Source organism: Macrotis lagotis, chromosome X, assembly GCF_037893015.1.
Source record: "Macrotis lagotis isolate mMagLag1 chromosome X, bilby.v1.9.chrom.fasta, whole genome shotgun sequence".
NCBI classification, from domain to species: Eukaryota; Metazoa; Chordata; class Mammalia; order Peramelemorphia; family Peramelidae; genus Macrotis; species Macrotis lagotis.
Window position 1 is genome coordinate 203,139,766 of NC_133666.1, and position 24,395 is coordinate 203,164,160.

At 36.7% G+C, this 24,395-nt stretch overlaps 1 protein-coding gene across 6 annotated transcripts in view; it reads left to right on the top strand.

The window, feature by feature from the left end:
• Positions 1 to 4,116: 4,116 nt before the first annotated feature.
• FER (FER tyrosine kinase) overlaps positions 4,117 to 24,395 on the top strand; it is a 325,332-nt gene continuing 305,053 nt past the window's right edge. For 3 of the 6 annotated variants that reach the window (XM_074201068.1, XM_074201064.1, XM_074201066.1), the window contains exons 1-3: positions 4,117 to 4,201; positions 21,860 to 21,984; positions 22,069 to 22,197. The gene's annotated coding sequence lies outside the window, so the exon portion shown is untranslated. The remainder of the gene's footprint in view (positions 4,202 to 21,859; positions 21,985 to 22,068; positions 22,198 to 24,395) is intronic. The other 3 variants (XR_012471562.1, XM_074201070.1, XM_074201065.1) reach the window with 2 other exon arrangements.

Here is a 24,395-nt window from a genome sequence, read left to right on the forward strand (position 1 = left end):
CAAGAATAAAGGACCAACTTAAGTCATTCAGTCAATACACGCCAGAAACTCTAAGTGCTCTGGATACAAAAAGAGGCAAAAGATAGTCCTTGCCTTCAAGGAGCTTACAAATTAATGGGGGAGACAAATTATTAAACAAATGTGTAGGAGAACCAGGAGAAAGTGTAGTCACAAAAACCTAGAGAGGAGAGTATCAAGATAAAATGGATGATTGACATTTCCAAACCCTGCAGAGAAGTCAAGCCGAACATGACTTGAAGAACGGCTGTTGGATTTGGCGATTCAGAGATCACTGGTAACTTTGAAAAAAGAAGGGTTGGTGGAGTAGTAAGATTGGAAAATTGGCTATAGAGAGTTGAGAAGAAAGTAAAAAAGAGGGAAGTGGAGGCACCTATTGCAGATAGCTTTCTCAAGGAATTTAGCATGAAAGGCAGGAGAGCTATGGGATAGCCAATTGAAGAATCAAGTGAGGTTTTTGGTTTTTTTTTTTAATTTTTATAAATTTCTTTTCCCAGTTACATACAATGGTAGTTTTTAACCTATCATTTTTTTTTTGGCAAGGTTTTGAGTTTTACAATTTTTCTCCCTCCCCTTCCCTCCGACAGAAGGCAATCTGATATAGGTTTTACATTTGTAACCATGCTAAACAGAGATCGAAATTGACTGTGTTGTGAGAGAAGAATCAGATCCAAATGGAAGAAAGAAAACCATCAGAGATAACAAATTTACATAATACATAAGACAACTTTTAAAAACTGAAGATAATAAGCTTCAGTCTTTATTTGAATTCCACAGTTCCTTCTCTGGATATGGATGGTATTCTCATCACAAGTCCCTTAAAATTGTCTTTAATTATTGCACTGATGGAATGAGCAAGTCCATCACTGCTAATCATCACACTATGTTGTTGTTAAGGTATAAAATGTTCTTCTGGGTCTGCTCATCTCACTGAATGTCAATTCATACAAGTCTTTCCAGACTTTTCTGAAATCCCTTCTTTCATGATTTCTCATAGAACAATAGGGTTCCATCACATACATTTATAACAGTTTCTTCAGTCATTCCCCAACTGATGGACAGATATCCCTTCAATTTCTAATTCTTTGCCACTACAAAAAGAGATGCTATGAATATTTTTGTATATGTGAGATTTTTTACCCTTTTTCATGATCTTTTCAGGATACAGACCCAGTAGTGGTATTGCTGGCTCAAAGGATATGCACATTTTTATTGCCCTTTGGGTATAATTTCAAATTACTCTCTAGAAGGGTTGGATAAGTTCACAACTCCACCAACACTGCACTAGGGTCCCAGATTTCCCACATCCCCTCCAATATTGATCATTATATTTTTTAGTCATATTGGCCAATCTGAGATGTGTGATGTGGTATCAAGTGTTTTTTTTTTTTTTTGAGGATAGAAGAGATATGAGTTAGTTTATAGGCATTAAGGAAGAAGTCAGTGTACAAGGAAAGATTAAAGTTAAGTGAGAGGGGGCAATCTGTTGGAAGAGATAGGATAGAATGGGATTGTTTGTGCAGAGAGAAGGATTTACCTTGGCAAAGGGCTACCTCCTCAATGAGACAGATGAAAGAGTGGTAGAAGGCATCTGTGTGATGTGAGGAAGTGGGGGGGGAAAGGGAATTCTCAGAATATGGTTATATTTTTTTCCTATAAAACAAGAGGCAAGGGTCTTTAGCTCAAATTGGGAGATGGGGGAGGGGAAGAAGTTTGAGGAGGGATGAAAAGGTTTGGAAGAGCTGCTATGGAAAGTGAGGTAATAAATTAATATGGCAGCAGTTGTCTAGTTGTATAGCAGCTGTGAGGGTTTGATTGGGACACTAAATTTGCAGTGAGCCCTTTTAGAAAATTGTGTGATTATTTTTTTTTTCACCTGCACACATGATGGCAGCTAATGGTGGGAGTGATCCAAGACTGAGGCTTGCCAAAGTATTATTAGAAATATGATAAGAGCACCAGACTTGAATTGAACGGGTTTACCAGAGGGTCAGGATAGGGGAAAGGATAGAAAGTAATTAATGCAAAAGAGATGGCCTGGAAGAGAACTGAGGGGTGGGGAAATTGGAGGTCATAGTATAAATTAAGAGCTAGCAAGTATGAGAAGGCAGAAGAGAGGTGGATGGTTGGCAAATGGGATTTCAGAGTTCCTGAAAAAATGGAGTTGTCACATTTGTGAGTGATGGCAAGATCAAGAATATGATCATCTTTGTGTATGGCTAAAGTGGGGTTAAAGAGCAGAAGTAGGTCACATAAAATGAGCAGGTTGAGGAACTGAGTGGTTAGGATGTTTTAAGGAATGGTGGTCAATATGTAAATTGAAAGTCCTCTAGTATGAAGGTAAGAGTTGGGGAGAAGAGAAAGATTAAGAGTCAGGTACTGAATTTCTTAAGGAGAGTACCCCGGAAGTCTGAAGAAAAAAGTGATCAGGATTTTGATTGCATGGAAAATATAAATGTATGGACCTCAAAGGGAAAGGATACTGAGTGATGGTAGAAGGGAGAACCTGGAAATGGCAATAGAAATCATTAAGTATTACAACTTCCCTGACTCAACCAATGAGCCAAGGAGTATGAGGAAGAAAATTTTCAAAATTTAAAACAGAAAAGTGATCACTTCTCTCATTTTTCATTCATATTAATTTCTATTTCAGGTCAAAATTCCCTTAGATTTCTCTGCAGTTTAAGTATGCTTAAAATATACACTCTTTATTCTTTTTAGCACTGACCACAGTGGTCAAAAAGCATTATTACCATGGACTTAAAATTTACAAAGGTTCATTTTCTTCCATCTTAGGGATAAGAAGAAGGACTGATGGGGAAAGGGTCACTTTTTTTTTTTTTAGATTTTTGCAAGGCGATGGGGTTAAGTGGCTTGCCCAAGGCCACACAGCTAGGGAATTATTAAGTGTCTGAGGCCGAATTTGAACTCAGGTACTCCTGACTCCAGGGCCGGTGCTCTATCCACTGCACCACCTGGCTGCCCCTGGAAAGGGTCACTTTTTTGAAAGATTTGCTAGAATTTAATGCTGTCTAACATAAAACAGAAAATGTTTTACCAAGTAGTAGTCATCCAGGGGTCTAGAAGTGTCTTTGAATAGATCATAGTGGATGACTTTTTTCCACAGGATGCCTTTGCTGTGTTGAATGTGCTGCTGTTCATTTAACGTCCCTCCCCCACCCTGGGTTCTCCCTTGGGTTAAGGGCTGGTTGCTTCTAGAGTTTGGGTGGCCGAGTTTAGCTTTTCCCAAGATAGGCTCGCCCTCATTTAAAAAAAAAGACCTTTTGGGAGCAGAAACTACCTGTTGTCAAATTTAGCATTCTGTCTTCAAATAGCATCAAAGAGAAGGCAAACCAGAGAGAGGAGCTTCGGAGGCAGAGGAATTGCATTGAATCCCTGCACAGTCACTTGCTTTCTAAAAGATTTTAGATCAATAATTTGATCCCGGGAGCAGCCGGGTGGCGCAGTGAATAGAGAACCAGAGTCGGGAGGACCTGAGTTCAAATCCGACCTCAGATACTTAATAATTCCCTAGCTGTGTGCCCTTGGGCAAGCCACTTCACCCCGTCGCCCTGCAAAAGAAGATAACTCGATCTCCCTGGGCCTTCTCTGCACAATTAGAGGACTGCGCTGGGGGCCCTTCCGGTGTAAATCCCGGCTTCCCTTCTGCCGTGTTGGGGGGGTTGGAAGGCGCAGTTTCTCACCCCCTTGTGGCGGCCCCGGGCCCCCCGCCGGCAGGCCGCACGTGGCGACCCCGGCCCCCTCCCCAGGCAGGGTGACCCTGCCCCAGTCCCTTCCCTCCGCGGGGAGGTGGAAGAAACGCCCGGATCCTGGATGCCCAGCCCAGCGTGCCCCCCCGGGGTGCCGCCCCACCCACGGCCTCCATTCCTCCCTTCAGGAGCGCCCACCGCGCCCCAGTGCCCGCCCCCTCCGGGCCTCGGCCAATGGGCCGCCTCCGCCTCCGGGGAAGCGGAGGCGGCGGCCGGGGCTGGGCCAGAGGCGAGGCTTCCCGCCTTCGCCGGCCCCCATTGGCTCTGGGCTCGAGGGCACCCGGAGACCGGAGTGCGACGGGATTGGCCCGGGCGGGTCGGGCCGGCGGTTCCCATTGGCTGCGGGGGCTCCGTGATGAGGGGTGGTGACTGACGGCTCCGGGGCTGAGGGGCTCCTGCTTGTCAGGTTCTAGGTAGGTGCATTCCCGCGCGCCCGCCGTCGCCCCGGGCAACGCGGGGGGAGCGGGGAGGGCGAGCCCCCGGCCGGGGCCGAGCCCCGCGTTCCGCGGGGGCCCGGGGCTCGGAAGCTCCGGCGGGGCCCCGGCGGGCCCCTCCTCTTCCTCCCCCCGCCCGCCTCCAGCGCGGGGCCCTCGCCCACCCTCCGTCCGGCCGCCGCGGGCCTTCCCCGCGCTGCGGCCCCGAGGCCGGAGGGAGGCCGGAGGCCGAGCCGCCCGGGGCGGGCCTGGGGGATGAGAGGTGAGGGGGGTGGGGAGGCGGCGGGTGGCTCCGCCCGCGCCCCGCCCTGCGCCGCCGGAGCCTCGGAGCCCCGGGGCATGCGCCCCCCCCCCCCCCGGCGCCCCGGCCCCTCCGCGGGGGCGCCTCCCCTTCCCGGGGCCCAGGGGCGGCCGGCCCGCGCCGGGGGCGGGCATCGCCGCGCCCTCCCCTTTCCTTAGTTCCTGCAGGGCATGGAAGGACGGGCTGGCTTGGGATGCCCCGGGGGCACCTCCAAAAGAATGGGTGCTTTCTCCGCCGCAGCCTCCCGAGCTGTTGCTTGGGGTGGGAGACCTAAGACCTGCAGGACTCCCTCCCTCCTTGGATGATGCATTTTAATTTATATTTTCTTCGAGGATACCGGTAGTTGACCTCACTATAGGTATCGCCATCCAGAAATCTGGATTTGTTTACATGAACAGATTTATTTTTTTTGTATTGTGAAAATTTGGCGATCTTGTCAACGATCAGAGGAGGCAGCAACTTGCCTTAGTTGACACACATTTTCAATGACTTCTTTTCTACTAAAGTTCCTTATCTGGCTAAAAGTTTTCTTTCTGTTCCCTCAACTCCCCCTCCAAAAAAATCAGGGCTTTGAAGATGTAACCTGCCTTTGGCCAGTCTCCTGAGACCCCTGGGTGCAGCCAAAGGCAAGTTAGAGAAGTATAGATCAGGTTCACAGCAAGAGACAGTATCTAGCCTCAGCACGTGTTTTAGTGGGTAAAGGCCTCGTTCAAATCCACTTAAGTCACTTGAGAATTGATGTGTTCTGCAAAATGTCAGACTATGATGATGATGATGATGATGATGTTGCCAAGATAGAAACAGGGAAGGAGAAATGGCTGGGAAAATTAAATTCCAATTAACTTTGCCATAGATTATTATTTTGGACAATTGTGTTAATTGGAAAGAATCATTCTTTAATAAAGAGGTAAGCCTTGTGATGAAGGCCTTTTGGATTCTTAGTACTTTGGTACACTAAAGAGTACTTTGATCTTGCCTAATTCCTTTGTTATGAATGTTCATATCAATGCATTATTTTCAACCCATCTAGCATTTGCTGAAAGCCATTCTGTAGTTATTTAGGATTTTGTTATCCTTCATTCTTACTTCATGACTAGCCCACCTCTTTTTCTGGTCATACATGTCCTTTATGCTGTCTTTTATGCCATTACTAGTGTTGTTGATTATAGTTATAATCAGTTTACTTAATGTTATATCATTAGTTTTTCCATAACCTTTTGGCTACTTGTTTTGACTCAAGAAGTTTTTGTAGTCCTTTGGATTCATGTTGTATCATTTTGATAGTGGTATGAAAGAGACATTTTTATATAGTTAGTGAACAGTTTAGGTAAATTGAAAACATGCAGTTTTCCACATGTTATTCAACTCTCTTTCCCTCAAATTTATTTAGGTTTATTTAACCTACACAAGAAAAATCCATCTTTGGACTAATTTGATAACCTAAAAATCTAGATCAGGTGTGGCCGACCCTGGCTAGCAGGTCTCCTCACGTTGCCCTCAAAGCCCATTCAGGGGGTCCATATTGCTAAGAAAATGAAGGAATGGGTGAACCCATGCACCAACCCAGCTGGATTTTTTCCTTTAACATTGTGCATCTCACAGACCTTTGCAGTTGTTTTTTTTTTTTTTTTTTTGCATATAGAAATTAGGATATTTATTTTAAAACATTATATGACTCATTCTAATTGCTTTAGACAACTTTATTGTATGTAGCATTAATTGCTATTTTGTCACAGGACTTTGAGAACAAATTTCAAGATTTTAGAAAACACCATTGCCTTTCAATATATTTGCTTCTCCATTTTCGCTTGACATCAGCTGTAAACTTGCAAATAGAATGTATAGAGTTGCTCTCAGATATACAACCTAAAGAATTGAACTTTTAGAAGTTATCCCTGCCTAAAGAAAAAAAAACAGCATTTTACTAACACCTGCCCTGTTCTTAACATTTCTTTTGGGGAGTACATGAGAAACTTTTTTCCAGTATAAAGCTTATAAAAAATAAAATTACAACAAAAATTTCATCTTGAAAATATTCTTCACGTTGCTACAACTTCTGTCAAACCAGACATAGATGCACTGGTATCAAAAAAGCAGACTCATTGTTCACATTAAAAATGACATTTCTTATTTTTTGTTTAAAAAGTAAATGTTTTATTATACTTGTTTTTGTTATACTTTATTACATTTTATTACCATATTCATTGGTTACATTGTAGTTCATAAATAAATATTAATTTCTACAAGCAGTCCTTGACAAGTTTGTTGGTGAGGCAACCCAGAAGAGCTAAAAGGTTGAACACCCATGATCTAGATAATGTGTAATTTCTATTCAGCTTGTCTTTGTGATGTAATCAGAACACTCATATTGCTGTGGAGTTTACTGAGGTGTTTTTGTGTTCTGAGGCTTGATAAATTTAGTAGTGTCATATAAAACTGCAAATCTAGATATGTTTTGTTGGTGCATTATAGACATACCATTCAAGATTTATTTTTTAAAAGGCTCAATTTATGAAGAGCCTTGAGTTTGTTAGAAACTGCAGTTTCTGGACTTACAGTCCAGATCTCTTAATATCCAGATTTATTTTGAATTTAGTTATTCTGAGATAAATATTCAGTTGGACTTGTGATATCTTCATTATGAGTATGCTTTGCAACCTGAAAATGTTATTTATACAAACACTAGCTATTATGGCACTGAAGCTAATAACCTGTGAAATTTGCATGGGGTTAAGTGGAGTTCACTTCCATTCACCTCTGACCTTGCTTTTGCCATGTATCCAGTATGTCCTCTCTTCCTATCTTACAGTTTCTTGATGACATATTTTATTCATCTTGTTCTTTGGAATTCCATGTTAGTTTTATATTGCAGCATGTTTACACCATGTGTTCTTCCCTCACCTCTTTGAAACTCAATTTACATTTTTCAGAGTCAATAGTATTCCTGGTCTTGCTGTTCAGTAATCACACTAGTAAAAGAGTAATATTAAAAAGATGGGTCTTTGCTTTCATGAGAAGCTTGGTGTCAGTAAGAGTTTTGCAGTTGCCAGAAAGCAGTCCAGGTTGTTTCTCTTGTTCAAGCTTGTGCCTTGCTGTTTCAGACATATATACTTTGGGACAAATTCTTATAGGGTATCATTCAAATGCATATTGAAATCTGGTCTTTATCCACTTGCTCTTTCCATTATGGATGGTTAGGTCAGAATTCTTTGATTGCAGATCACTTGGAGTTTCTGCAGTGTTCTGGGACTTGATGCAATGGACTTAATATCATTTGCAAACAGGAGCATCTAGAATCCCTTATCACTTTGAACTACTCTTCAACTTGTCACTATGCCGGATCCTCTCTATCACTGTGGATCTTTGAAAATTATGCATCTTTATTTTATTCCTTGCTTGATAAATATTTTCAGAAGGTTTATTTCCGTTTTATAGCTTTCAAGAAATCTTTAATGATCTTGATAAATAGATGAGAGTTATTTTATTTTTGAAATACCAGCCTCAATTCGGATTGAACCCATAAAGACTACAAATTACTTAATGTGAAAATTTTAGATAGGTCTTAGTAATGTTTGGTTTTGAGCTTTCATACTGCATAGTGGACTTTTTTCTCCATGGTGCTTAATCTTAAATACAATATTTGAAGTTCAGTTGGTACAACTATAAGTGTTAAAGATTCAACAATTGGGGGCAGCTAGGTGGCTAGAGCACTGGCCCTGGAGTCAGGAGCACCTGAATTCAAATCGACCTCAGCTGCTTAATAATTGCCTAGCTGTGTGACCTTAGGTAAGTCACTTAATCCCCATTGCCTTAAATAAAAAAATTGTTTTTAAAAGATACAATAATTGTAGCAGAAATATTTCAGATTTTTGATATGCACTTTATGTTCACTATAGTTTTATATCCTTTAAAAACAACATTTCAAATATAACTAGTGTCATTCTGGAAAGATCTACAATGTTCTGGCACTTAAGATAGTACTTTAATTTGTTTAGTCATTTCCTAAATATGGACATCTTATTTTACTTGTTCTTTGTTATCAAGAAAATGCTGCTATGACTATTTTGTTTTTTATGGAATTTGCTTTCCTATCTTTGTAGGTCTTTTGATTTTTATAGTAAATTTGCAGTTTCTGAAATTTTTCCATTATTTCTAAACAAAAGGCTAATCATTCAACCACCTTGCTATATAACCACTTTTCCAACTTAAGTATTTTGAGAACTCTATTATGATTTCTTTAACTAACTTTAAACCCTATTTCCTTTCTAACATTGGATATTCTGAAGTCATTTTTTTTACACCAAATATGGCTTCCTCATTTTAATGTGGTATTACAGGTCACTAGGTGGCACTATTGGTAGCAGCATTACTATGAGTGATGGATAGAAAGCTGGAACTGAAGTCAGGAAGATGAGTTCAAATTTTGCCTTAGACCTGATGTGTCCAAACTGTAGTATAGCCCTCTGGGCCCATTCAAGTGGACCTGTCACTTTTGTTGTGGTGTTCTTGGTGGTGTGAGTTGCATTATATTCTGTAGACTGCCTTTGAGGAATTTTTGTTAGGTAATGTTGCTCAGAAGAGCTAAAAGTTTGGACACCCCTGTTGTAGACATTAACTAGTCATGTGACCCTGGACAAGTTATTTAACCTCTCTGTGCCTCAGCTTGCTCATCTTAATGTGGCCTGATAATGATAGCAGCAACTTCCCAGCTTGTGGTGAGGTTAAAATGAGAATATAATTGTGAAGTGCTTTGTAAACTTGCTATTATTAAAACACATGAATTTGTCTATTATTCATGATTGAATTGTGGTTTATTTTAATGTGGGGCTACTCACCAAACAAAATATTCTTGGCATTGTCTTCTGTAGCAGTTGCTTGTTAAAGAAACTTCTTTTTAATACCGGTGGGTATCTCATGCTGATGGAAATATGTGTACTCTGGAAAATGCCTATGAAGTAAGGTTCTATAAAATAAATAGTTGATATTTGCAATAGTTATAATCACAGAATTTTAGAACAGGAAGGAATGATCTTAATAGTAATTTACTTAAACCCTTGATTTTACAGATAAGAAAACTGAGACCTTGAGAAGTTAATTGAAATATACATAGTAAAAATACTCATCTTTTCCTCATTGCCAGTCAAATCCTTTTTGTGTTGCTACTGCTGATTTAAACTGTGAACTGCCTGGCTGCAGAAACAGTACAGAACTAATTACCCATAGATAAGTAACTCATGAGGCCTCAACAATCCAGATCTGCAGGGTAACATTGTAAGAATACTTTTTAATAAGTATTCATGCCCAGTGCCACCCTTCCTATAGCTATGTGTGCTTTAATAGCAAAGCATGATATTTCTGCTGATTTAAGGAACCATTTACTTCATTTGGGGTACCCAAGACTGAATATAATTACACATTGCATCTGGAAGAATCCAGGAATATGATTCCAAGGAACACATTTTAACCAGTATTGCTAATTTATCAGTACATTTATTTCTCAAAGGAGTGGTTGTCCTCTATGATGATTTAAATTTACAGAGAAGGTGACAGGTGTGAGTCATCCACTTAGAGACCTATTTACTGGGTTATGGTCTCACTTCCACCTGACTAAAAAATTCATTGATTAAAGGATAAGAATTAGATATACATCAACAGAAATCAAAGGGACTTTGTGCAGGCAGTTATTTCACTTCATATTATATGAAACCAAACAAAAGGAAATTGTGTGGGGTGTACTGAATCCCTCCAACCAATGCATTTGGTTTACTAACCCACAGAACAGTATTGGTAACACTAAAATAGGCTGGTTTGCATGAAGAGGTAATTAATGCTGTAGGAAGACTCTGTCAGGACAGCATGAACTCTGCATACCCTTACATCTGTCATTAACATCCTACCAGGGTGAGGTGAGGCTATTTTGTTTGACTCATAATTTTTAATAGGACTAGGCTGATAATATATGCCCTTATATTTATAGAAACATACATACAAGACTAAGGTATGATCTATACAATAGGAAAATTAATGTCCTAATTCATGCAAATAATTTAGCCATAGCTGCTGACATCCTTGGTTTCCTGACTAAAATGTTGAACCAGGTGAGGTTGCCCAATACATTTTATTTTATTTTTTATTTTTTTTAGGTTTTTGCAAGGCAAATGGGGTTAAGTGGCTTGCCCAAGGCCACACAGCTAGGTAATTATTAAGTGTCTGAGACCGGATTTGAACCCAGGTACTCCTGACTCCAGGGCCGGTGCTTTATCCACTATGCCACCTAGCCACCCCTGCCTAGTACGTTTTAACAAGATCAAATGTGTAACTTATTAATGGATGACCAGAAGAAGGTTTTCCTCACATAATTCATATTCATAGTCAGAGGATCTCAGTAATGTCTAACACCTGTTCTTCCCTTCTTCCATATTGTGAATTCTGTGAAAGATGTAATATATTTACAGTCTTACAACTAATGGTTAAGTCTAATTTGGCTACTTGTAAGAAAACAGACATAGTGAATTTTTTTTAAACCCTGCATCTATATTATTCCATCTTAAGAATGGTGTAGTCTCCAAGAGTGACCTCAAACTATTGGACAGCATAATTTAAAAGATGCCAGGAGATAGCTATACCTTGCTCTAACTCTTGTGTATCTCCCTTATAAACTAGAGGGTCTAGGGAGGTTGAATCTACTATTACTAGTTATACCAGCTGTCATCAGTCATCAAATGGCTCAGAGGGTGAAGTTTCTGGCATTAGCCAGTATGGGCCAGTTGCCTCACTATATTCCTAGTGATATACTGAGAAATAGAATTAAATGAAACCCTAAACCTGCAGACCTCACCATTCATTTAAATAGTTCTATGGAAAGAGAATTTGGGTAGAGAGATGTAGTAGCTTCTTACATCTCGTCTCAGTTATGAGTAGCCCCCTGACAATTGTCAGCTGAAATCTTCATTGAATGAGAATTAAAAATGGTGTCTTGGCTGTTGATTTGAGGAGTGGAGAGGAATTTAAAATATGCTCTAAAGTATTGTTTATATATATATATATATATATATATATATATATATATATAATATACATTTGGGGGGTTTTTGCAAGACAAATGGGGTTAAGTAGTTTGCCCAAGGCTACACAGCTAGGTAATTATTGAGTATCTGAGGCTGGATTTGAACTCAGGTACTCCTTACTCCAGGGCCGATGCTCTATCCACTGTACCACCTAGCTTGCCCCTAAGGTATTATTTTAAAGAGTAACTAGTCAGCAAACCTGTTCAGGGTAAAATATATCCCCATTACCTTAAAAAAATTATTTTATTTATTTAATTTTTTAAAAAAGATTTTGTTTGAGTTTTACAATTTTCCCTAATCTTACTCCCCCCCCCCCCACAGAAGGCAATTTGTCAGTCTTTATACTGTTTCCATGGTATACATTGTTCCAAACTGAGTGTGATAGGGGAGAAATCATATCCTTAAGGAAGAAACATAAAAAAAATTATTTTTTAAATAAGGGAATTTTAAATCTCATTTGTGGTCTGGTACTTCATTCAAAGAGCCAGACTGAACTGTACCATTGAATGAGGTCAAAAATTTTGACTCTAGACCTAGATGTTGTCATTGATATAGGGCAATGAAATTCTCCCACATGTCTTCTGTCACTCTAGCCTTCAACTGAATGTGGGCCTATTACCCAAGAGCATATTATCTTAAATAGACTTGTTAAAACCATCAAAGTACCAGGAAAAAAAACACTGAGATTTGGGCAAATTCAACAATTCCAAGTCTAGGAGAGGACTTTAAGACCAGACTTAGTAATCTTGGATAAGACCTGCTATTACCACTGTCATTGATGTTATTCTAGATATAGAAATTTGCAATATCAGATAGTCTGTCAGCCTCTAGTTCAGGATGACTATTACAACAAGCAGATAAGAAAAGTTCCTCAGAGGTTAGATTCCAGGTAATTATATTGTATTGTGTAAATTAAAAATCAGTCTGAGGTATGTAAGTCTGATTAAATTGATGGTCAGGATTCCATCAGATGGAATATGGACATAAACTTCGAATTTTAATAGAAATGAGTATTTGGAATGAACTGAGATGAACATAATAAAAAGCATTTGTGCCTATTTATTTGTCTATATATAAGATTTTTGTCATCTATTTTGTAATCAAATTTTACAAATGTAATGTTTACTTCTTTAGATTTTTATATTGCTCTTTTAATATTATCAGGTATTTGATCAATTATCCCTGCAAAATGTAATATGTGGCAAACACTCCTTGTAAGTCTTTTGATCTAAATGAACTAGTTGAATAGAGTAAAATTATCTGATCTCATTTCCTCAGTTGACCTAATAATGTTTAAATTGTTAAGTTCCAATCTGAAAATTTCTTAACTTTGAAACTTTATAATATATAAATTATTTTTCTTCCTAAATAATTTTTAAAATTCAGATTCTTCATAACATGTTTGCTTAAGTTTAATGAAGAATCCCTTTATTTGACTAAATATAATTGAGGAAATCACTTAAATTCATCCAGTTGACTAAATTGACATTTAGGATTTTTGTGCTATTCCTTGTTCTTTAGGACAATGGAAAATAATAGAGGCTGGAGGTTGGCTGTCACTTTAAATATATTTTCCTCCCTAAAGACTTAAATATATTTTCCTCCCTAAAGAATGGAAAGAATTTTTTTGTCTAACTGCAGTCCCTGTATAAAAAAAAATCAGCTTTTCAGGAGTGATTGAACTAATTTGTTAATTTTGCAGACTGTAGATTCTGGGACCTTAACCAATTAAAAGTGCTTTAGAAAAAGTATACTACTAATACCTTACTTTTCTCTCCTCTAAGCTACTTCTTTATTCTTCAATCACAGTATCATTTTTTGTAATCCTTCTATCAGTTTTGAACTTCTCATAAAATTTTATCATTGAAGTTAAGGAGTAACATTTGAAAAATTATTGTCCCTTCTGTTATACTCACGTAATTTTTGTTGGGGGGGGATATGTGGATGGATCTATAACTCCTCCATATGGGTCTGCTTCCAAGAATGCAAAAGTTACCAAGGTCTTCCCCACAGTGCCGATTTAGCATGTTAGGGATTTTCCTTTAATTCTCTAGTGGAGAAGACAGGGTTGTCCATCAGTTCTCTCTTATTCTCACCATATGTCTTACCCATTTTCTCTGATCATTCACCTTTTTGATGCTATACTTACGCTACATTGCTTCTCTTGCTCACTTCTTAGTTGTTAATGTATTGCAGCCTATTCACATCTATCATAGGCCTTTTCATTGCTCTGTGATTTTCAGAATTCTTCTAATTACTTATAGCACATATAGGTAACTTGTTATTCTTATCACTGATAATAATGTTCCAGAAGGGATTCGATTTATTTATGTTTGAATTAAAAGCTTTGAGATACCTTATAAATAAAAATAAATGCAATCTCAACTGAAGATTAAAAAAAATGAAATCAGTTTTCCAGTATAATTGATTTTACCTGGGATGAGGATATATTTGAAGTTTTGTGTGAGGAGGAGAATTTTAACTATATGATAGTAAAAACTTAATTAGAATAAAAAAATTCTATGCATAAAAATGCTCCTTATATGTATATTGGCCTTTTTAGAAGTCTACTTAAAACATTACAATTATTGAAACTACTTTAAAATAGCATGTATATATGTACAACAAAGTATTGCACATTTGATAGAGTGTCTACTAGAAAATAATTTTCTTAATTACTATTATTTATTATGCTTAATAAGATAAGACAATTATCCCAATAAACATTTGTATAGATTGTTTATCTTTCTTCACTAAAGAATGGTAAGAGTTTGATGGGTTTAAGTATATTTTTATCCTTAAAGTGTGGCCAGAATTTTTTTTTAGTTTGAAAACAAATATCTTTATCATTAATTTCAGCTTTTCTGAAGTGATTGGCTGACTTCCCTAAATTCTGTATATTAATTTCACAGACTGGAATGTTGGGATCTGACCATGAGTACTTACTTAAAAGTGATCTAAAAATGAGTGCTATCACTTTACTATTCTTAAACTCTAAACTATTTCTTTACTTTTGAATCATATTGTCATATTTTCCAACAATATCAGTTTTCAAATTTTCATGAAATCCTACTATGGAAGTCAAGGAGTAAAATCTGAAAAATATGTAGGTATTATATCCTCATATTTTTTTTTATATATAGATATCTCTCTCTTCCATGTGGGCAGTCCCCTCAAGAACACTGCCCATATTGCTCCAGTGACTTCTTATTATGCTAGGATCAAATTTAAACTTTTTTTTTTGACAAAACCTTCACAATCTGGGTCTGATCTCAGAATCTTATTGCATATTTTTAAAAAAAATAAATTTTTATTGATATTTTATTTTTCTGAGATCACCATGGTTATTTTCAACCCCACCCTCAGAGAGTCTTCCTACATAAAAAAGGATTTCTTAGAGGGAAAAAAATCACCATAACAGATCAAACATTGAAAAAAAAGACTAAAGCAGGCTGTATGTAAATACCTGTGGATCTCCTACCTCCACAAAGGAGTGGGGGTGATCTGTCATGTTTCTTCATTTGAGTTCTGCTTGATCTTTATAATTTTGTTACATTTACTTTTGACTTTTTTGGTATATCGTTTTTTCCATTTACATTGTTGTAGTTATTGTATGTATTGTTTTCTTGGCTCTGTATTTGTTTTAGTGTAAAGTACTGGCCTTGGAGTCAGGAGGACTGGAGTTTGAATGCTACCTCAGACACTTGATACTTACTAGTGGGTGACCTTGGGCAAATCACTTAACCCTGATTGCCTTGCATCCAGGGCCATCTCCAGTCATCCTGATTCATATCTGGCCACTGGATCCACATTGGCTCTGGAAGAGAAAGTGAGACTGGTGACTTAGCACAGCATCCCCTCACTGAAATCAAGTTCACCAGCTTGTCATGGCATCACCTCTCTGATGTCATAGTCTTCTTTGAGAATGAAGGAGAAATAGCATTATTTTGGATATGATATAAGGTATTTGACTAAGTCTGATTTCTGCCAGACTGCTTTCTAGTTTTCTCAGCTTTTTTTTTTAAATCAAATAAGGAGTTTTTCCCCCTTAGGTAATTTTTGCTTTGCATTTTATTAAACACTAGATTTTCAAGTTCTGTTGATCCTGAATTTTTCCTTGTTTAATCTGTTCCATTGATCTTTCCATTTTTTAATCAGTATTAGATAGTTTGATAATTACTGCTTTAAATTTAATTTGAACTCTGGAACTGTTACTCCCTCTTTGTTCTTACTTCTTTTCATCATTCCCTTGTTATTTTAGAACTTTAGTTTTTCCTGATGGATTTCATTATTATTTTATTAAGTTCTGTAAAGCATTTCTTGTTAATTTGATTGGTATTAACATTAACTTTGTAAATTAATTTTAGTAATATTTTCATTTTTATTATATTGGCACAGCCTTATGAGTACTGACTATTGCTCCAGCTATTTAATTTTTTCTTTAGTTCTTTTTTTTTTACTCTTTCTTTAAGGAACATTTTGCAATTGAATCTATTACAATTCTTTTATATACTTTAGTTAATTTGATTTACCAGATATTGTATGCATTTTATAGTTATGTGGAAAGATATTTCTCATTCTATTATTGCTTCTTGCATTTTATTATTAATAAATAGAAATACTATTGTTTTTGAGGATTTATTTTATAGCCTGAAACTTTGCTGAAGTTATTGTCTCAATTTTGCTAGTTCCCTAGGATTTCCAAGCAGACTACCATATTATCAGCAAATAGAGTTAGTTTTAGCTTCTGTTTGCCTATTTTTTTAATGCCTAATTTATTTCTCCTGTTTTACCAATGTCACCTAATAATGGGGAGAGTGGGAATTCTTGCTTCATTCCTGTATTAATTGAAAAAGGTTCTTATGTATCTCTTTGCACCTGATGCTTGCTTTGATTTTAGATATGGTATTAAAAAAAAGTTCCTCTGTACCTATATTTTGTAGGATTTTTTTTTAGCATTAAAGTGTTGCACTTTTTCAAAGGTTATTCTTTAAAAACTTGATAGAATTCTCCTGTGAATCCATAAAGAATGGGAGTTTTTTCCCTTTGGTAATTTCTTTACAGCTAGATCTAAATTTCTCCAGCATTTTGTTCAGTTCAATATTTCCCCTTTTGTTTATGTCTCTATTAAACTTAACCAAAACTGAAAGAGGAATATTGAAATCTCTTATCATTAACATTACCATGTATAACTTCTTGTATCTCAAACTATGTTTCCTTTATGAATTTGTATGCTAAAACATTTGGGGCATATAAATTTGTTACTGATACTGATTTGTTATATATTTTCCTTTCAGCACAATATAGTTTTCTCACTTATCAGAAATTTTTGTTGTGATTTTGTCTGAAAACAAGATGGCAAGACCTGCTTTTTTGGACTCATTTGATGTTTAGTAAAAGAAATTACATCTTTTGTGCTAAATTTGTACAGGTCTTTTTTTTTTAAATGTGTTTACTGAAAGCAAAAGATAATAGGATTTTGTTTTCTTATCCAGTGTGTCACTCTTTTTCATTTTGTTGTGCTGTTGAATTTATTCACATTAGATTTATATTTTCCTCTATCAGTCTCTAATGTTTTTTCCCAATTTATACATTTTTTTTCCTTCTCTGCTATGTTGGACTATGTTGCACCTCTTCCTTAATCTTTTTTTAAGGTGGCCCTGCACTGGTTTTCTTTCTCTCTCCTCTAATACCCTTCTCTCATTTATTACCCCTTTCCTTTTAGGATTTTACTTGTTAGTTCCTTTTTCTTAAGTGCATTTTATTTTTATTTTTAATTCTTTCCTCTTTTTTCTCTCAAATAGATTCCCTCTTCCTCTCCTCCTCAACTAGTTCTATTCAGTAGTTTTTAAATTTAATTTTCCTCTGCCCTTTCCAAAAAGGATATCACATTCTTTTCATTCATTTAATTTCACCTTTTCTTTCTGTCCACTCAAGACTCTCATTTTCTGATTTATGACCCCTGTAATTATCTTGTCTCTCTTTTTCTCATGTAATCAAAGTTTCCAGGGTATCTATTTTAGGTCTTTTTGTCTAGGTAGTTTCTGTTACTGCCCAGTATTACTTACCAAATGAATTTCCCTTGTCCATTTTGCCTTATTCCCAGAACTATAGCAATCATTCCAGGTATTAGAAGAGGAAATAGTGGTTTGGTAGGATCCCTCCTACACCTGATATATACCTACCACTGATATATCCTACCCTAGTTATCTTTTTCTATGTTTTCTTGAAAATTTCCTCCCTGGGTCCATGCTCTCTCAACCCAGAATTTAACTACTCCCTCTGGAAGTTATGACAAGTAAACTTCTCAAGCATCAAATCCTCCAAACTTCATCTTCTCCATTCATAGACCATCTCTTGTCTCTCAAAAGAGCATTCATGTAGAATTCTGTCTTTCATCCAGTGTAAGCCTTCTCCCATCCTCCTCCCATATTACATTCCTTCTCTCCCTCGTGTCTCCTCATTCTAAGACCATATATTAGCTCTTTTTGTTCTAAGACCACAGAAGTCACCCTCTCCTCGCTAGCTCTTTATTTGACCCTGGCACATTAACACATTTCTCTCTAGCCCCTTGCTTCTCTTCTTTCCTTTCATGTAACCTGTTCATATTGGAATGTAGTTCCATAACAAACATTGAATGAACTATAGGTAGGTTGTATGATGCTCTGTGCCCACATTTCTTAAATTTCTGTCTTTATCCCTTCCTCATTGTGTACATTTAAAAAGAATTTTCTTTTTTTAAGTCATCAATTAATCCAATTATATGTAAAGATAGTTTTCAGCATTCAATTAAGGCAAATGGAGTTAAGTGGCTTGCCCAAGGCCACATAGCTAGGTAATTAAGTGTCTGAGGTCACATTTGTACTCAGGTACTCCTGACTCCAGGGTTGGTGCTCCATCTACTGCGCCACCTAGTGGCCCCTCAGTATTCACTTTTGAAAAATTTTCTCTTTTTCCCTCCTTCCAGCCCAAAGATAACAAGCAATCTGATATGGGTTGTACATTCTCAGTCATGTTGCACATATTTCCATGTTAGTCATGCTGCGAAAGAAGAATCAGAATAAAAGGAATGAACCACTAGAAATAAAAAATTAAAAAATACAAAAAAGTAAAAATAGTATGCTTAGCTCTATTCTCAGACTCCATAGTTCTTTCTCTGAATATGTATGGTGTTTTCTAACATTTGATCATTGTATTGCTGAGAAGAGCTAAGTTTATCCTAGATGATTATCATACATTGTTGCTATTACTGTACAATATTCTCTTGGTTCTGCTTACTTTGCTCAGCATCAGTTCATGTAAGACTTTCCAGGTTTTTCTGAAATCTACCTGTTCATTGTTTCTTATAGAATGATAGTATTTCATTACATTCATATAACATAATTTGTTCAGCCATTCCCCAGTTGATGGGCATCCTCTCAATTTCCAATTCTTTGCCACCACAAAAAGAATTGCTATGAATATTTTTTGTATTGTGGACCCTTTTTCCTTTTTTATGATATCTTTGGGATAGAGACCTAGTTGTGGTATTGCTGCATTAAAGGGTATACATAGTTTTATAGCCCTTGGAAGTAAGTTTCTTGATTGATTTTGTTTTCCTGCCCTTGACTGAGATACTCCTATGTTTTTGTAGTTTGGGGTTTTTGAGAAGCAAATATTCACTTCAAGTTTAATTTTCTTCTTAAAATGTTTCACACACTTCTTTATTATTGATTATCATGCAGGATTAAGACCAGATTTGCAGGATTGGTCATATTTGGGCTCCATTGCTCTTCAGAACATAGTATTTTCATTCCTTTTCATGTTTTTTTTCTGATGCAGAATAGTCTTGCTTTATTTGAATTTATTTTACATCTAAATATTTTTCTCTTGATTGCATAATTTGTTATTTCTTAATTGAATTGTTAAATTTAATCAATATGTATGCTGTAGTTGCCAGACTTTTTTTTTTTCCCCTGAAGGTGATTTGGGAATACTTTTAGTATTCATTTTCTTTCCTATGTTCAGACATTCTAGGTTGCTCTTTTCTATTATTTCCTGCCCTATGGTAATAAGGGTTGGGTTTTGTTTTTTGTTTTTTTTTTGGTAATCTGATATCTTCTGGAGACCTTATGATCCTTAGGTTATCTCTTTGCCTCTTATCTTTGAGATCAACAGGTTTTGCTTGCATAGGTTTTTTGGGGTTTTTTTAGGTTTTTTTGCAAGGCAAATGGGGTTAAATGGCTTGCCCAAGACCACACAGCTAGGTAATTATTAAGTGTCTGAGGCTGGATTTGAACTCAGGTACTCCTGACTCCAGGGCCAGTGCTTTATCCACTGCGTCACCTAGCTGCCCCTTGCATAGTTTTTCAATGTTTTCTTTTAGTAGTCTTATCATAATTTTTCTTTTTTTTTTTTTTTTGCTTCCCTTCTTCTAGATTGCCCTTTACTTCTATGTATTTGCATTCCCAAACTATTGTCCTTCCTTTTGTTTCTTTGGTGAGACTTGCTATTACATATTTTAGTTTTTCTATTCTGTCCAGTTTGTAGGACATACATTCTTTTTTTATTCTCATTTCTCTTGAACCACTCAAGAACAATGTATTGTGGTTTCATGTTCTCATCACATTTTACAGGGTTTTCTACTTCATCAAGGGTTGAATCATTTTATTATAGTTTATAGTATTAATAGATGCTTTATCCCTTTACTAGATCTAGAACCCTTATTTCCCTTATTGGTTTATCTGTTTATGTTCAATGTCTTTGAGTTTTGTTCTTCCTGAGATCTTTGGTAATTTCAGTCTTAGTGATAACTTTCCTTTGCTGTGGTATCTCAAAGCCTTTCAGACTTCTCCTCTGCTGTTCACCAGCCTAGGTCTCTTCCCCAAGTGACTTTTAGGAGGATCACGGACTCTACCTCAGGTTTGGTGGAGTGCTGTGCTCCTCTCCCTTCACCACAGTGTTATTCAGGTGTCCTCTCTCACTCTTTTTGTTTCTTAGTTTTCTATTAGCAGTTCTGGTAGCTGCCATATTGGTTCAATAGTATTGTGAGCCCTAGAGAGATTGAAACACTTGTTATCTTCCCTGGGTCTTACCTGTTACAAATTTTTTCAGGGTTTAAGCTAAGAAGCAAGTTCCCTGTAAAGCTTTTGTTTTTTAAGATTAGGGCACTATCTGTTGTAGCAAAGGCAAACTTGTGCAATTTAGAGCCTGGAGTCCCCAAAGCACTTGGAAGAAAGGAGATGGTGTGTGACAGTGGCCTTGTTTTTTTAAGCCTTTGTCAGATCTTTGGGCCTGCTAATTCAGCCTCATTGTTGGTGGTCTGAGAGGTGGGAGTGAGCAAGGTGATGAATGGGTTTTTGGGTTTAAAAAATTTTTATTTGGATTTTGTGTGTCCTAGAACATGGAGACAAGCTGACGTTGCTTTATCTTTGGCACATGATTAATATTTTGGAGAGATTTGAGAGGTCTTGAGGGTTAGAGAAAATATGTACTCCTCTAGTCTGTTATTTATATGACCCATGGGTTCTTATTGCGTATTTTACCTGTTTGTTTTTTTTTTATCATTTATATCCCAGTTCAACTAAGCCTACTTTTTTGGACCCTTGAATGTCATTTTATATTCAGTTTTTGGCACCTTTGCAAATGCTGTTTCTTATACTTGAAATGCACTTTGTCCATACCTCCACCTTTTGTAATCTCTAGCTTCCTTTAATTTAAGGACCATTATATAAGGACTTTTACTGATTCTTTTAGATGGTAATAATTCTCACTGCCAAAATTACTTTTTTTTCTTGTATATATTTTTACTTACCTATAAGTGTAAATATTTTCCCCCATAATAAAACATAAGTTCTTTAAGGGGACATTTTATTTCATTTTTGTCTTTGGATGCTAAGTTTCTTATATAAAGTAATAATTTTTAAAAATACTGTTTAAATGCTAGTTGATAAGAGTACAGCAGGACTGTTACCTTCTTATCACTTGAATTAATTACCCATGTTCACATTAGTTTTTTGTTATATTGATGACTTAATTTTTTTAGACAAACTGCTGTCTAACAAGTACAGATGTTTTCACCTTACCCTTTCCACAGGGGGCATGGTCAACCAGCATTAGTCTTAGCCCTTAACTAAAGCCCTTTGCCAATGCCTTTTTGTGGCATAGAGGTATCCTTTGGGTTCTCAAAATTTATGCTAGTTTAGTACACACCCTGGCATGTCCTACCTACTTAGTTTGAAAATTTTTTAAGTATGAACACGGTGATGTCCTGTTTTCCTGTTGTCCAAGGACCCTTGTAGCAATGTTTGGAGATGCTCATCACCAGAAGGTTGACCATCAGGGGATGAATTTGTTTTGGCCACAGCAAGTCATGAATGCCATCTACTAAGGCACAGAACTATTGACATATCGAAGTGAGTAAGCTACTATCCCTATGTATGCCATTAGCTTCCTTCTTCTGGTTGACAAAGTCCAACTTAATTTTTTTTTTTTTACAGCTTATTTGAGATAGACCTATGGTCATTTTTATCATTCTCTTCTGCAAGTTCTCCAAAATATCTTAAAGTGTGATGCTCCCAAATGGGCCTGCCATTTTAATTGAGATCTGACTGGAAAAGAGTAATAAGGTAAGGTTGCTTTTTTCTTTATCTCACTTAATGATGAACTAGGAATTGAATTTTAGATGAAATAATTACTTAGCTAACAGACAAAAATGTGGTAGTGGGGGTGGGGAGAAAGAGATCTGAGAGAGGAGGAGAGAGAGACAGAAAGGGAGAAGAAAATCAAATTGTGTAAATCAAACATGAAAAAGAAAAACCCACAATAACCTAAGAAAAAATGAAGGAAATAACTTTCCCCACTTTTATGCTAATGAGCTGATAGCTTAGATAAAATAGAGAAATGCTAAAAAAATTATGAAATGCTCAGTAATAAAAGAAGAAATCATTTATTTGAACAAGTCATAAATGTGTTCCCAAAGAAAATGATTCCAGGATCAACTGGTTTCACAAGAGAATTCTATCAAACATGCATAGAACAATTAATTCCAATGCTATAAAAATAGATTGCAATAATTAAAAAAGAAAGTTACCCCTATAGTCTCTTTTTATGATAGTAGTCAACAAGATCTTTAATGAAATATTTACAAGTAAGTTTTAACATTTTATAAAGATTATACACTATGACCATTTATATCCTTTTTTTGTCATTTTTACTAATTTGATAGTTGTGAGTAACATCTCAGATTTATTTTAATTTAGATTTCTTTAATAATGATTTGAAGCATTTTTTACATATAACTATAGATACCTTGAGTTTCTTCCTTTGAGAATTGACTATATCTTTTGATGATTTATCAGACGAGGAATAGTTTTTTCCTTGTAAGTGAGTTAATTTTTCATACATCTTAGAAATAGGACTTTATCAGAGAAATGTGCTACAGAGGTTTTTCCCTAATTGTTTCTTTTTTAACTTTAGCTTTATTGGTTTGTTAAAAAAATTATTAATTTTACATAAACAAAATGATCCATTTTTATTATGATTTCCTCTGTATTCTTTGTTGTTCATGGTCTTTTCTTCTGCACCAGTTCTTAAAAGATAATTTTCCCATGTTTCTCTGATATGTTTATGATTTGATCTTTTATATCTGGATCATGTATTCATTTTGAGATTATCTTGGTATAAGGCGTGAGGTAGAATTTTAATTTCTTCTATGCCACAGACTTAATTTCTCTGCAGGTTTTTTTTTAATAAGATAGTGAATCCATATCTCAGAATCTGAAGTTTTTTTTGCGTTTACTAAATATTAGGATGTGTTTGCTTATCTATGTTGTATAATTAGTCTTTTCACTGGTCATGTTTTCTTTCATTTTCCTTTCTCTGTGTTTCTTTGTTTCTTCCTTTCCCTTTCCCTTTCCCTTTCTCTTTCTCCCTGGTTTTTGCAAGGCAATAGGGTTAAGTGACTTGCCCAAGGTCACACAATTAGGTAATTATTAAGTGTCCTAGACCAAATTTGTACTCAGGTCCTCCTGACCCCAACAGTGCTCTATGCACTGTGCCACCTAGGTGTCCCTTTGTTCTTTATTTTTTAGCCATTAAGCATTTTTTTTAGGTAGTATTTAGGTAGTATTATCTTTTAGTATGTTGACTTATTGTACCCATTAATATTAATATTTTTCCAAGTATTTAGGTCTCTTTTTATTTCTATAAATAGTTGTTCACAGTTTTAGCTACAGACAGTTCTTTTTTTATGTAAATTCACATTACTCAAATTTGAACTTGTACAAAGAATTCTGAAAGAAATCCTCATTCCTAAAAATCACCTATATGGGAAGGTGCTGTAGTGATTAGAGCACTGGACTTGGAATCAGCAAAACTCATCTTCCTGAATTCAAAATCAACCCTACTCTATCTGTGTAACAACCATAGGAAGGTCACTTCACCCTATTTGCCTCATCTGTTTCTTATCTGTAAAATGAAGTGGAGAAGGAAATGGCAAACCCCTCCAGTACTCTAAACAAGAAAACACTAAAATGGGACCACAAAGCATTGAATGTACCTGAAACAACTCTACAACAACAAAAACAGCCCTTTCTCTCAGTACCTTCCTCTTGGCTCAGAACTCCACAGACTCCCACCAAAACCCTCCCCCAGATGAAAGCAGCATGAACTGGGAAAGAGATTGCTACCACTACAGATCTGAAAGGAGACCTTTGTCTTGTTCTGCCTACTTGCCAGTGTGTCTGGACCCTGCAGACCTGTACTGTGTCACTGTGTGGATCAAGGACAGACCCCATGTCATCAGGCTTCTCCTGAATATGCCTGT